Source organism: Vanellus vanellus (genome assembly GCF_965231255.1).
Source record: "Vanellus vanellus genome assembly, chromosome: 4".
In the NCBI taxonomy this organism is placed as follows: Eukaryota; Metazoa; Chordata; class Aves; order Charadriiformes; family Charadriidae; genus Vanellus; species Vanellus vanellus.
The window spans coordinates 66,866,872-66,880,132 of NC_138909.1; positions in this window are offsets into that span (position 1 = coordinate 66,866,872).

Here is a 13,261-nt window from a genome sequence, read left to right on the forward strand (position 1 = left end):
AGCCTCGGGCTCTCAGTCTGCAGCTGACCCAGTATAATGTTGCTTTGCAGTCATTTAACATTTGGAAAACTTTCTTCAGAATTCCAAGGTCTTGAAACTTTGTAGTTGCTCTACAGGTGTGTTGTGGCTTAAGCCAAAATCCACTACTGGGGACCTGAGGTGCCCCAAATGGGACCAACAGATGCTCCCCTCTACCCCTCTTCAAAGAGAGAGACAGAGGAGGAAAAAGAGACTTATGAGTTTAGAAGGAACTAAACTACTTTAATGAAATATTAATAATAAAATAAAAAGAAATAATGAACAACAGACAAAATTGTATCAAGCTCCCAAGATGACAATCACGTCACCGGCTGGCACTGGGCAGTCCCAGGCTGGACTCAGTGATGGACAGGAACTGGATTCTGGATCTCGATTCAGGATTGGGACCAAAAGCAGACAGAGTCCTCCTCAGACATCAGCCATTGAAGGAAGAGCGCTGACCCTTTGATCCCTCAGCTTTTATGCTGAGCATGAGGCAGATGGGATGGAATACCCTGCTGGCCAGTTTGGGGTCACCTGTCCTGTCCGCTCCTCCCCGCAGGTGGGACCCCACTATGCTTTTCCAATTCCGACCCTCCAACGGGGCAAATAACAAAGTTGGTTGGCCTCGGGGGTTATGGCAATAAGTGTAAGCAGGAGCCTCTCTGCATCCCATGCCTGGGCATCAGCTATAAACATTGGTCTTATCACTCTGAAAGAGTGAACACTGTCAGCATAATATGCAGTTAATTTCAGTAGTTAGAAGAGGCCCAGCTAAGAAGTGAAGTTACTGAACAAATTGGTTCTGTTTTACCTCAAACCAGGACATTGTGTGACTGTGGTATTACACACTTTAGGCATAGCATAGGGCTACTTTTAACTTCCCTTCTAAATTCAGCACTTTCAGTATATCACAACACACTTCCTTTCATACATGCAATAAAAGGTTCAAACGAGCACTGAGATATTTCACTTTTACAGTCTAACGGTATCTTCCAACCCTAGAGACACTAATTCCTTGAATATACTTACAAAATGTCTAGTGTCTTCTGTTCCACTTCTGTATCTCTCCCATTGTGTCACAAGGAAGCTGTGTATGTAATTTTAGCATATAATTTCAATTCATGCCAGCTTTGGAAATTTTATAATTATTTTTAATTCAGCAAAACAGAAATAAAAATTCTAAGTATTTAGGTGAAGCGTAGTCGTGGTAAGGCAGCTCTTCATTTATGTCTGTTTCTTTCTTCATATGTCCAAACACATCAGAAGTGACCAGAAATCATTAGACTTTCAAAAAATCTATAGATTAAAACATCAATGACCTGTGAAATGCTTTGAACCCACGAATAAGCATATTTCAATTAAATTCTGAAGTAATCAAACATATTCTCACCAGCTTTAGTCTGTGTATACTGTATTAAAAACAGGTAGTCATGGACTTTCTGTTATCCTTCTATCCTGATCTTTGAGATAGAGCAATAAAGTTAAATATCTTTATAAGTCTGTGTTGAATGATGTGTTGTTTGATATATTCATAGGATCAAAATTGTCCTTACTGTTCTGTAACTTTTGCATTCATTTGCACAGTCAATATGTCTTACCGCCTGACTGGATATGAATCATACCTATTACCATGATAATTAATGACAAACACTGATATACAACCATGAAATTATGATAATCTTGAGCTGGACGCAAAATACTGCATTTCTTACCAATACAAATTTGGGTTTTCTACCATATCATGTAAAAGATTGTCATTACTGTCAACGGCACTGGGTAACACCACTACAACACCATTACAAGAAAGAATACTCAAGTAGATGAGATGCCAAAACACAGAAGGCAGCATACTTATTATTAAATTCTGACTGGACATAAGCACAAATTATTTCCTGACTGGACATTCTGGAATAATGTTCCTGGAAAAATTTAGATAGCATCTAGAAGCCTTAGAAATTTAAAAATAAGGCATAAAAAGTAACGTTTATGTAATTAGGCATCTCAAGTCCTATGCAAAATGTTATTTGTAGGATTATAGTTTTGAATGCATGCTCAAATATACTTTAAGATGCCAAACTTTATATTTTTTATCCAAGTCATTGTGTTTTTTCTGTAGGTCTCTGTCTTTGAAAAGTTTCAAGTATCTGTAACCTTGCAGCCTGATTTATGGAAGTTCACAGCACATGGAAGTGTAACTGATGGGCTGTGTGTTTTGGCCATATGTTCTGTACATCAGAAATGAAAGCAAAGCATCTCAACGTTCTGCTTTTAAAATCAGTGGAAATGAAATTATGTACACACAAAATAGATTTTTTAAAATAAAATAATTAACATATGCACAGTTTACATCTTCACTGTTTGGATAACAGCAGTAAATCTTCATAAAGGCATATAACGAACAATTAATTCAAAGAAAAATGTCAAAGCGATGTAAATTCTTTAGTGCACTGAATGATTCAGGGTTTCAGTGCGAAGCATTTTGTGATTACATAAATTACTGAATTAAAGTGCATAGGCATGTCAGAAAAACCCAGAGTTACAAAGGAAACCTCAGTTCTGATATTTTTTATGTTCCGATAACTCATATTTGCAAACTTATTCTCTTTATTCATGTTTGTGCTGTGTACATCTATATTTATGTACTTCTAAAATTGTGTATATTTTAAAAAATGTGAAGCAATATTTAACAAAGAAGCTCATTTCTACAAGTAATGAACAGATGGGAATTTCTCAGACTAAGAAATAATAAAAAAGGTGATAAATATATATACACACAGACAAAGGGTTAGTCTGTCTCAAAGTCACTTCTAATGTGCATAAATTATCTTTGAATTATCCTAGCCACTTATATAGAGCAAAATGATTACAGGATTTATTATGGCATACAAGTATCTAAAGGGTGGGTTGAAGGAGGATGGAGCCAGGCTCTTTTCAGTGGTTCCCAGTGACAGGACGAGGGGCAATGGGCACAAGTTAGAAGAACATAGGAAGTTCCCTTCAAATACACGGAAACACTTCTTTACGGTGAGGGTGACAGAGCACTGGCACAGGCTGCCCAGGGAGGTTGTGGAGTCCCCTTCTCTGGAGATTTTCAAGCCCCGCCTGGATGCAGTCCTGAGTAATGTGCTCTGGGCAATCCTGCTTTGGCAGGGGAGTTGTCTAGATGATCTCTAGAGGTCCCTTCCAACTCTGAAGATTCCGTGATTCCAATAAGGCCATGTCTACATTTTTGATGTATTTCATCAAGATAAGTAAATAAGGACTTAGAGAAAAAAGACAGCTTCCAGGAGAGAAAAGCTAACATTTCATTTAGGCATTACACATAATCTGTACCTTCTAAGAAAAGGAAAATGAAAAGGGAAAGGGGAAGTGAAAAAGGAAAAAGGAAAGAAGAAAAAGGAAAGAGGAAAAAGTGAAAGGGAAAGGGAAAGGGAGAAGGAGAGGGAGAGGGAGAGGGAGAGGGAGAGGGAGAGGGAAAGGGAAAGGGAAAGGGAAAGGGAAAGGGAAAGGGAAAGGGAAAGGGAAAAGGAGTAAACCAAACGCTAAGTAACTTGCATACTTTTTGCGACTTTTAAACTTATATAATTGTTTGACATTAAGACCTGCCAAAAAAGACTAAGCGGTGATAGATTAGTTTGTATGAATAATTTTTTATCTGTACCACCATTTCTAAAAAAGGAGACACATTGATTACCGTATCTGTTAAAAATAGTAGTGAGTGCTAAAAAGTCTTGTTAAAATAAGACAAATTGTTGTCGTTGACATTGTAATGAAGTAATGTAATGCCTTACATAGGTAGTTTGTTTATATATGGCACAGGAAGAAAAGTTTTTAAGAAAGGAATAATTTATCACTAAACACTTTCTCCCCACGAAGTATGTTTAAATTCAGACAAGTCAGATGTAATGTATTTTCTTTATTGCATATTAAAGTGAACTTACCGTTCAATTAGTCAAAGGTATTACCAACATGATTTTTTTTTTAAAAAAGACCAAAAAGACCAAAGAAAACCCATTTGAATAAAATTCAAATTTACTTCTATTATAATAAACAATTGCTCCTTAGGTGCAAAACAGAATAGAAAAGTCTTCATAAATATCTGAGGGAGAAAAAAAGAAAAAGACCAGTACCTAAGATATTCTGTGAAATATCCCTGGAGTATTAAAGAAACCATGTAATTACAGATAAATTAGTGCTTTGGATATGTTGAATTAATTAGGGTCTTTGATAGTGATTTGGTTTTGTATTTGAGATCCTTTTTTCAGGGAAGTGTAAGCATCACACGTGTTACAAAGTGTTTAATGTAATGATCCAGTAGTCTTCAAGGCAGGAAAGACTACCTCATTGACTGTTCAATTTGTAATAATAAAGATACCATAAAATCTACCACTCAAAAATGGAATTGGTAAACCAAGCTAGAAAATAATTTTTCTTAAAACATATTTTCAGATACTTCTGATATCTTCTGTCAGTACTAATTCTCACTTAACTCATTTAATAAAAAAATATGAATCCCATGATATTTTCTATAAATATTTGAGTCAATTGACCTACATTTTACTCTTATGTCCTATGTCATATAATGGCCAATTACATGTTTTTTCTTGAGTACTGACAGACTAGCAGAACTTTTGTAGAACTGCTCAATTTGAAAAATATAAACCTAGTATAAGCTTTATATAAGTATAAACCTAGATTGCTAATTGCAAATGGGGCTAACAGAACAATTCACATAGTATCCACTAGCACAATTACTGCTCTAAATTTTGAAACCTAATTACCACATTATCTGGAAAACTGATTCCGATCAAAAGTACAAGTGGTAGATCCTGAACTATTCCTCTCTGTTTGGGTTTACTTTTCTTTTTTCAATGTTTATTTCTCATTCTTGAATTAAAAAACAGTAATTCCAGAAAACAATCCCTTTCTGACATATCTGTAGAGATAAAAAGATCTTTATCTCACAGCAAAAAATTGTGCTCAGCCTTCGTTTTCTTCTTCCCTCAGTTCAAATCAGTAGCTGGGGACTTCTTCTCAAACATTTCAGGGAATTAGTTCTAAATATGGAGAAAAATTGATTTAAACATTTGAAAGTAGCACTTTTCTACAAAATGACTACTGGTCTGGATGAGTTACCTGTGACCCAAGGGTTTGTTTCAGTTTCCCCAGAATATAGTGGGCTGAGGTATCTATTATAATAACAGTTTTAATTTAGCAAATTTAAGATATGATTGTTAATGATAATAGCTTTGACTACTTAGTGACAATAATTACAAATGTGTAAGACAACCATTAGCATGAAAAGTGTTAATAATGAATGAATTGACCAAAGTTAATTTTTAAATTTTAAAACTGGCCTTATTTGTCAGTCTTCTAAACTCTTCCATCACAGATTTAGAATTCCCTAACTGATACATGTATATTTATATACACATATACATACACATATTCATTTGCAAAGAGTAGAATGACAATTCTTTTTCTTTGCCCATGCTCATTAACTGGTATTGTTTTATAACAACATGGTTACGAAATCCCAAGCTAAGTGACACAAGGGAACAGATAAATTATTCACTTCAGAAAAAAAAGCGGAAGACTTAAAACACTGATGACATCAGAGAATAATGTGTATTTATGTATTTCCTAACGCAATTATTTGGTTATAAATAACAAAGACAGTGATCAAAATTCCTTTAGTTTCATATTGGAGTTTCAAGATTATCAATGTTATTTTGTTTTTTTTCCTTTACATCTAGAGCTTGACTTTTTAGACCAGTCCATTTCTTTCATCTCTGGTAGTTACAAATAATACCCTTACCCTATTTATAATATATTTATTGCAGCTTTTATGCAGTTTGACAAAATTAACACAGAGGAGATTCAAGCTTTTTACCTTTTGTGTTCCTTTGCTTGTTAGAACTGTAAATTAACTTCATAAGTTTAGCAATTAAGAAACCTAGGGTATTTGTCTTTACATTTTACAAATGTCTTAATTTGCATAAACATGGATCCTGGATTAATTTTTTCAACTGTTAAAATATTTTTTTCACCCTTAAGAATATTTCCCTATGGGAACATCCCCTGTGTACTTATGTTCCTTGGAAAATTTGTGACCTCCCTTTGGGAAAAATAAGGTTACTGTTACACTCCTTGGCTTCAGAGCAGGGTATTAAATTTCTTAATGCAAAACTGAGTTATTACGGTCTTTTAAAATCTACTAGTTATATACAGCTGCCTGAATCCTGACAGTATTAAGAAGCTCTGAACTTACTCGTGCATAAGCCTAGTCTGGATTCACGTGTTCGCCTGTGCTGAATAGTGTCATCAGCACGGCACTGTTTGTGCATTTGTGCTCTCCTTGTATATAGAGGTCTTTATAAGGTGTACCTTGAGAAGGAAGCGCCATCAGTCTTTCTCGTCCAACAGGCGAGTAGTCATATTCTTGGACTGCTGATGAGGGAGCATTGGGCTCACACATACGCTGAGGAGGACACCTCTGTAGAGCTGGTAGGTAGGAGCACAGCAAGCAGACTTTAGCTGTTAGAGGGAGAGTTTGTGTGGAGGGGCCACAGACACTCTGTGAGACAGCACAGTGATGGAGGTGATGTGCTACAGGGCTTTTCCCACCTAGGTGAGGACTTACAGCCCTGATCTATAATATCATTTTGTATTCAGGAGCTGGATAGGGGGGTTTGGGTTTTTTGACAGTAATAAAAAGACTAATATATCATTTAATGTGTGTGGACTGTGACCGCTTTAATCAAAGAAACAAAATATTCTATACTTATTTCCAGGTTTATAGAGCAAGCATTCTTATTTAAAATTAATTTGAGAGCTTCCCTAAATTAATTTATTCTGGAAACCTTGGAAGAATGACCCGATTATGTCAGGAAATAAACACACACATTAGATAACTATTCCATATGTTTTCATCCACTGCTATTTTACATCAGTATCCAGCATGTACCAAAACAACTGTTTGTTGTGAAGGCATTATTAGTTCCAAACAGATGAAGAGATGTCACATTCAATTTTTTTTTTTTTTTCACGTCGTTGTTCTAAAAGGGTGAGAACAGAAGGTAAGAAATCTAAAAGTAATTGATAGGAAAAAAAAGTTAAAAATGAAAAATGCTACTTACAAGTCTGTAACTTTTACTGGCAGTATGATGAAAGACCTGTTGTCTCATTAAAAGTTATACACAGTATCTAACTACTTCATAATATTTTACTGGAAACTTGTAATGTATTTTAACAAAATATTACCATTTGTGGTGGTATTTTGTGGTAAATCTAATGCTTCATATCTAAATCAGAATACGTACTTAGATGCACTAAAATTCTCTGACTTGTTTCATTGACCTGACTTCTTTACATTTTAATAGAATTTTCTTTTAATGAACAGGTTATGTTTGTTCACACCTTTGGGCAAGCATTCAAACTGGGAATTACACATATACTTGAAATGAAACCATTTCTTAATGGCTTTCTGAGTGGGACATTTGTCTTGCTTTGCTTCTTACATCTGTGTGTGTGTGTGTGTGTGTAAGGAATATGGATAGTGGAGCAGCACCACTGGCAAGAATAAAAGCTATGATTTTTCGAGTCCATTTTTCTTTTCTTTTTTTTTTCTACCCGTGTTGTTAACACGTGACTTTATCATAATTCCACACATGAACTGTGAATATCCTGCAATTTCATCTGCTTTTGTTGCTACTAAGGATTGCTAACATAGCTTCTCACATCATGGAATGGATTTGAGTTTCTTGAATGGGTACAGTATTCAAATGCTCTCTGAAACTTTTGCTTCAGGCTAAGAAGTTTTAAGCTATGAAGATATTTCTGATATACTACTATGTACTATAACATTCAAAGGCAGAGAGTTAAAATATTCAAGTATGTAAGAGGAAAGTATTTGCATGCACACTGATACACAATATATTTGATACTTTGTTAAATGCTACATCTGTTACATGACAGTAGAAATATCTTCAGTAACATAATAAAAAATTCTAGAAAATATTATTTTTTCCCTTTTTTTCACCCATCTCTCTATGTTCCCTGAATAAGTGGGTCTCTTATAAGTTTCAAAATGCTAACTACTCTGCGAATTCAGTCTGTATTTACATGAAGAATTTTAGGTAATAGTGCACATCAAGTGAATCACCAAGTATTTTAAAGGGAAGAACAAAATCGTAGGAAATGCCAATCTTATTTCTGCCAGCCCTCTTAAGATTACTTTTGGGCCTAGGAAGCCTTGACAGGGATGGCCAGCAGTGATAAAAATCAATCAAAACAATGATGCAGACTATGAATAAAATAAAAGGGCTTTGCAATAACTGCAGTATAAAGGGCATATAAAAACTGACATTTCAAAGAGGCTAAGTGACACGTCAGTGACAAAATGGGTCATGCTAAAAAGTATTTCTGTTCAAAAGGCTGTTCAAGTTTCAAAATAAGGAGCCATTCAGCAGGCAAAAATGCATTTGAGTTAGTCTGAATTTCAAAATGGTCATTCTTTGTTTGTAGTATTTTGCTTTGCTTTTTACTGGAAAGAAATATCCACTTAAACCAACATCTATCATCACAAAGGATGAAGTGAAACTGGAGATTGACACAGGAGAGTTTATACTACATTGTTTTAGGTTTCTTTAAAAAATAGGTGGAAGGGCTTCGTCCATTTTCTTTGGTAAGAGCCACAAGGAATCAATTCTAAAGCAGTTTTTACTGGATAGGACACATGCCTGCTAGGAGGCAATCCCAGCTAACAGGAATTTCTGACATCTGTAGAGTTTAAATGTATCATTGAAATGTGGCTTTATGACAATTCACTAATCCATAACACATTCAGTTTACTAAGTTTAGGACTGTATTTCAGTCAATGCAAACATATCTTTGATAATGAACAGCATGTCATTATCTTCTTTTCATTTAAACAAAAAATTTTCAATGTCACACCATGTTTCCCCCCCCCATATCCCTATTTTTAATCCTATTCCATGCCTTCTCTAGACTGCTTGGTTTCTTTTGGCCATTTTTTTTCCTTCTAATTCAGTGTCTTTGAGCAGTACTAAGAATTGTCAGATCTGTCAAACTTCTGATAGAATTGTCCTTTATGAGCCAGGTAAGAACTTCAGCCTTTGTTTCTGTAATTCAATTTATAAAGCAAAAATGATGGCCTCAAAAAAAAAGAAAAAAAAAAAAAAAGGAAGGGAAAGATTAAATCTGACATGACAAGATTCCTCTGAGGGCTCAGAAAGTCAGAAAGGGCCTCAATAATAAATTCCAAAGCTGTATTCCATCTTGGGATTCTATGATTAAAAAATGAAATAAAATACTTGTTTCAGTAATTTCTTACATTTCAGTCAGTTACACAGCTGCTGTAAAGAATTTTATTGATATTTTAAAAAATAACAAATTAGATAATTGTTTTTAGAATCCTAAATCATTATGTTGTGTTAGCATTGCAAATATGCATTACATAGGTCTGTAGACCTATCTTTCTGCAAGCAGCTCTATTATGACCTTTTCCTTTACTTTATAAAAGATCTAATCATGACAAAAGCATGTTTGGTCACTCAAGAACTGAGCCAAACTCTAAGGATTAGATAAAAAACAATGTAATTACTTTGGAAATTATCCCTGAAGATCTAGAAAAATAATATTAAAAAAAAAAAAAAAGACAAAGCATACACTCTTTAACATTGCTTCAAAAAAATAGTTCTTTTTATCTGTCCTTTTCAATTTAAAGTTCTACCATGCTAGCTTAAAATAAAGCAATGTTGTGGAAGAAATAACAAAATAAAATCTAAAAAAACCCCAACACCACAACCTGTTCTAACACATTCTCTCTGTCTTTAATTTCATTGCAAGATGGATCAAGATGCTGTTGTAATTTGTAGGCGGACTGGGATAAAAATCCTAGGATAAAGAGATATGCTGAGTTTTTGTTTGACCTATTAGAATTAAGTATGTCTCAGTTTATAAATACCAAAGCAATATTTTTTCCAAATATTTTTTCTCTGATATGGAACTGATTGATGCTCTTTTTAAATCTATTTTTTTAAAAATGATTTAAAAAGACAGAATATGATTAAAACATTGCATCCTCTTGTTCATAATACAAAATTATCTATTTGTTACTGTCTATTTTTTAATTGCTTTTGGACAAAAATGTTCCAGCCCAGTAAGACTGTATATTTCTAAAAAAGGGAGATTAAAACAGAATTTTTTATGTGTATTTTCTATTAATCTTTAGTATCTGTGAAAGACTAAATTGGAAAGTGACAAACAAATCCAAAATTATATGCACCAATTATACAACAAGGAAAATTTAAGTTTTGTTATTTCTTATTAGGAAGAGGTAGTAATAGCATACCGAGTCAGTTCTTGTGAATCTATTTCTTTCTAGCTACAACCACGAAAATTATGTGTTATTGCTTATGGTTCCTATACACAGGAAATCTATTTCCAGTTCTACTGTGCCATTTTGTTCTCCGTTGTGATTCTTTCTCATTCTACATTTAGCTGCAAGTGCAGATTGTTACATTAATTTGTGAAGGCTCAAAGATTTTCAGATAAATTTGAGAGGGAAAGTAGAAAAATAATTATTTTAAAAAGAGAAGAAAAGAAGTAGTTGTTCCTGTTTCATTTCCTGTGCTATACCACTATAAAGAAGCAATATCAATGGATTCTGATCAGTGCTGTAATTCTTTTCATGATACTTTTAACAATATTGACAATTTTCACATAAAATTCACTCAAGTGAAATCATTAACAACAATGTTTTTCACAAAGGAAATAATATTTATAGTTTGATTTTTTTCACTGTATTAAAATATGAACATGACCACTCTCATTTACTTATTTTCCTTTAATCCAGTTTCTTACAGACTTATTTTTTTATTTTACAGGGTATTTACCATACTTTTATTTTCTTTCAGATGCTTAATCTCAGCATCATGACCTTTCTTGCCAAACTAAAGGCCACAGATTGAAATTATATACTTAAGGTGATCTGAGGCCTTAATGAAACAGATCAATGACATTTTCTCTTTATGAAAAATTAGTTCCTCCAAAAGACTCAACAAATAAAAAACCTTAATGTAGTTTCTTTATAAAAATCCCTCATTCCTAAAGTCTTCCTATTATTTCTATTAGGTTGTTGTCCTGTTTTCCTTACACTACAGGTACAGAGCAAAAGATTTTAAGAGGTGCTGCCACGGAGCAAACAAGCTGAAGCCTCATCTTTCTTGGTTGATTCCTGGTCAAAATAAGTGGGAAAGCCGCCTACAAACACTCCAGAATCTTGCCAGCTAGCAAAAGAAATTGTGAAGGTATGAATTAGGATTTAAGTCCAAACGCAATATGCAGCTATATAATGCGCTGTAACCAAGATACCCAAATTAGTTTTGTAAAAAAAACAGTTGGTTAGATAGCCACAGATTATTAGTGTTTGTTTTGGTTATATATTTTTAACCTCTTAAAAACAGCTGGTTAATGGATTCTTGATACTGTTTAAGGGAACCACTGGTGTCTAACTAACTACAGTAGCACTTTGTAGTTATTGATATAAATGATGGCTTCAGCCACTGTCAGTTGACTTAAATAATTTGAGTAATAAACATGACAGCTATTTTAGTATAGGTTTATTTTTGTACTTTACATGTCATTGTACCTGACAGAATCAAGAATAACTTTTCCATGTTAGATCAGCCACAAAGTGATTCTTTCAGATCCCAAGAAAGTCAGCTCTGTCAGACAACATGTGCAAATTAAAATCTGATGAAAATAATGGGCTCATTGTGTTGACAGGTTTTAAACACTTGGTATTTTATTGACATAAAAAAATAAATCAGAAAAACTAGGCTAAAATATGGATGAGAGATGACATTAAAGCCTTCTGAAAGGGCTTCATGAATATCTGTTGACAGCAAAAGAACAGATTCTGAGTAGGCCTAGCTGAATATTTCCTACAAAATTGTTTTCTTTGCAGTCACAACTGGTCTTTTCATGTTGAACAGACTGAAAATATCAGGTTGTCTGTACCTATTACACTGTGGGATTTCAAAGTGCACCCCAGCTTTATCTCGGCTTTGTGTCAAGATAATTCATAAGCATAAACCATTCTTCTTCCATCCCTGTTTCTCTGGGAAGAAAACCCCGAAGAGGCCACTTTGGATAAGTTTCTTATTTAGACCATCAGGACACCAGAGCTTTTGAAATGCTGCACAGAACACTTGCTGGCAAAATCTATTTATCTTTGTTGTGCTATTGGTTTATTTTTGTCTCATCTTTATTTTTCCCCTGTCACTTAAACTTATCCTTTAAATAGCTTAGCTTTGTTTCTCTTACGAGTCTTCTACCACCTGTCTTCCCTTAACCTTTATTTTAAAACTGCTTCCATTTCAGAAAGTATTTCAGAGGCTGTTTCATCAACATCCAAACTACAGAAGACTCTGTCATGTGCCCAGGAAGATATGCTGTCTTCCTAGGAGGAACAATACTATGAAAAAATTAGCTACCACCTGGGCTGGACCATTTTCAATGACCTTTTAATGGTTGCTGCATACTTAGTGAGTTACCACATACCTGGGGGCTTATTAATACCGATCAGACTCAGGGATACAAAAGCCAAATTCAGTTCACTTCTCTGCTCCCACAAACGACGCTAATAGGACTTCTATATAGACATCGGCAGTTAGGTTGGTTTGTTTAGCTGTTTTTAATAGTGTCAAAACAATGGATTTTTCTGGGGAACAGTAGTTTTAATTCTCTGGAAAAAAAAACAGTTTATCCTCAAGAGACATATAGCTTAAATGATTAAAGTTACAATTATAAACAAATGAAAACTAAACTTTTATTGAAGTATTTTTGAAATTGTCATTGAACTTATTTCTTCTGCCACAGATTATAAGGTTAAACAGAGAGAATTTAAGTAAAGGGCAGAGAGAAACATTACTATATGTATAGCTAATTCAACAGAAAACAAGTTTTCAATAAACTGTAGCAGAAGTTTTAACCTCTTTCAAATCAATGGGTTACTCATAGAAAAATAACTGTTACATCAGTTGTGTAATCCATTAACCTTTGCCTTTTTTTGTGTGTGTTTGGTTTAGTATGGTTTTAGCATGCCTTTTGTGAAGAAGCTTTTCTGTAGTATATATAACCAAGTTGCTCCCTTAAAAAAATGAAAAGTACATAGCTATTCCTAATAAATACAGTAAATAACTTAAAACATTAA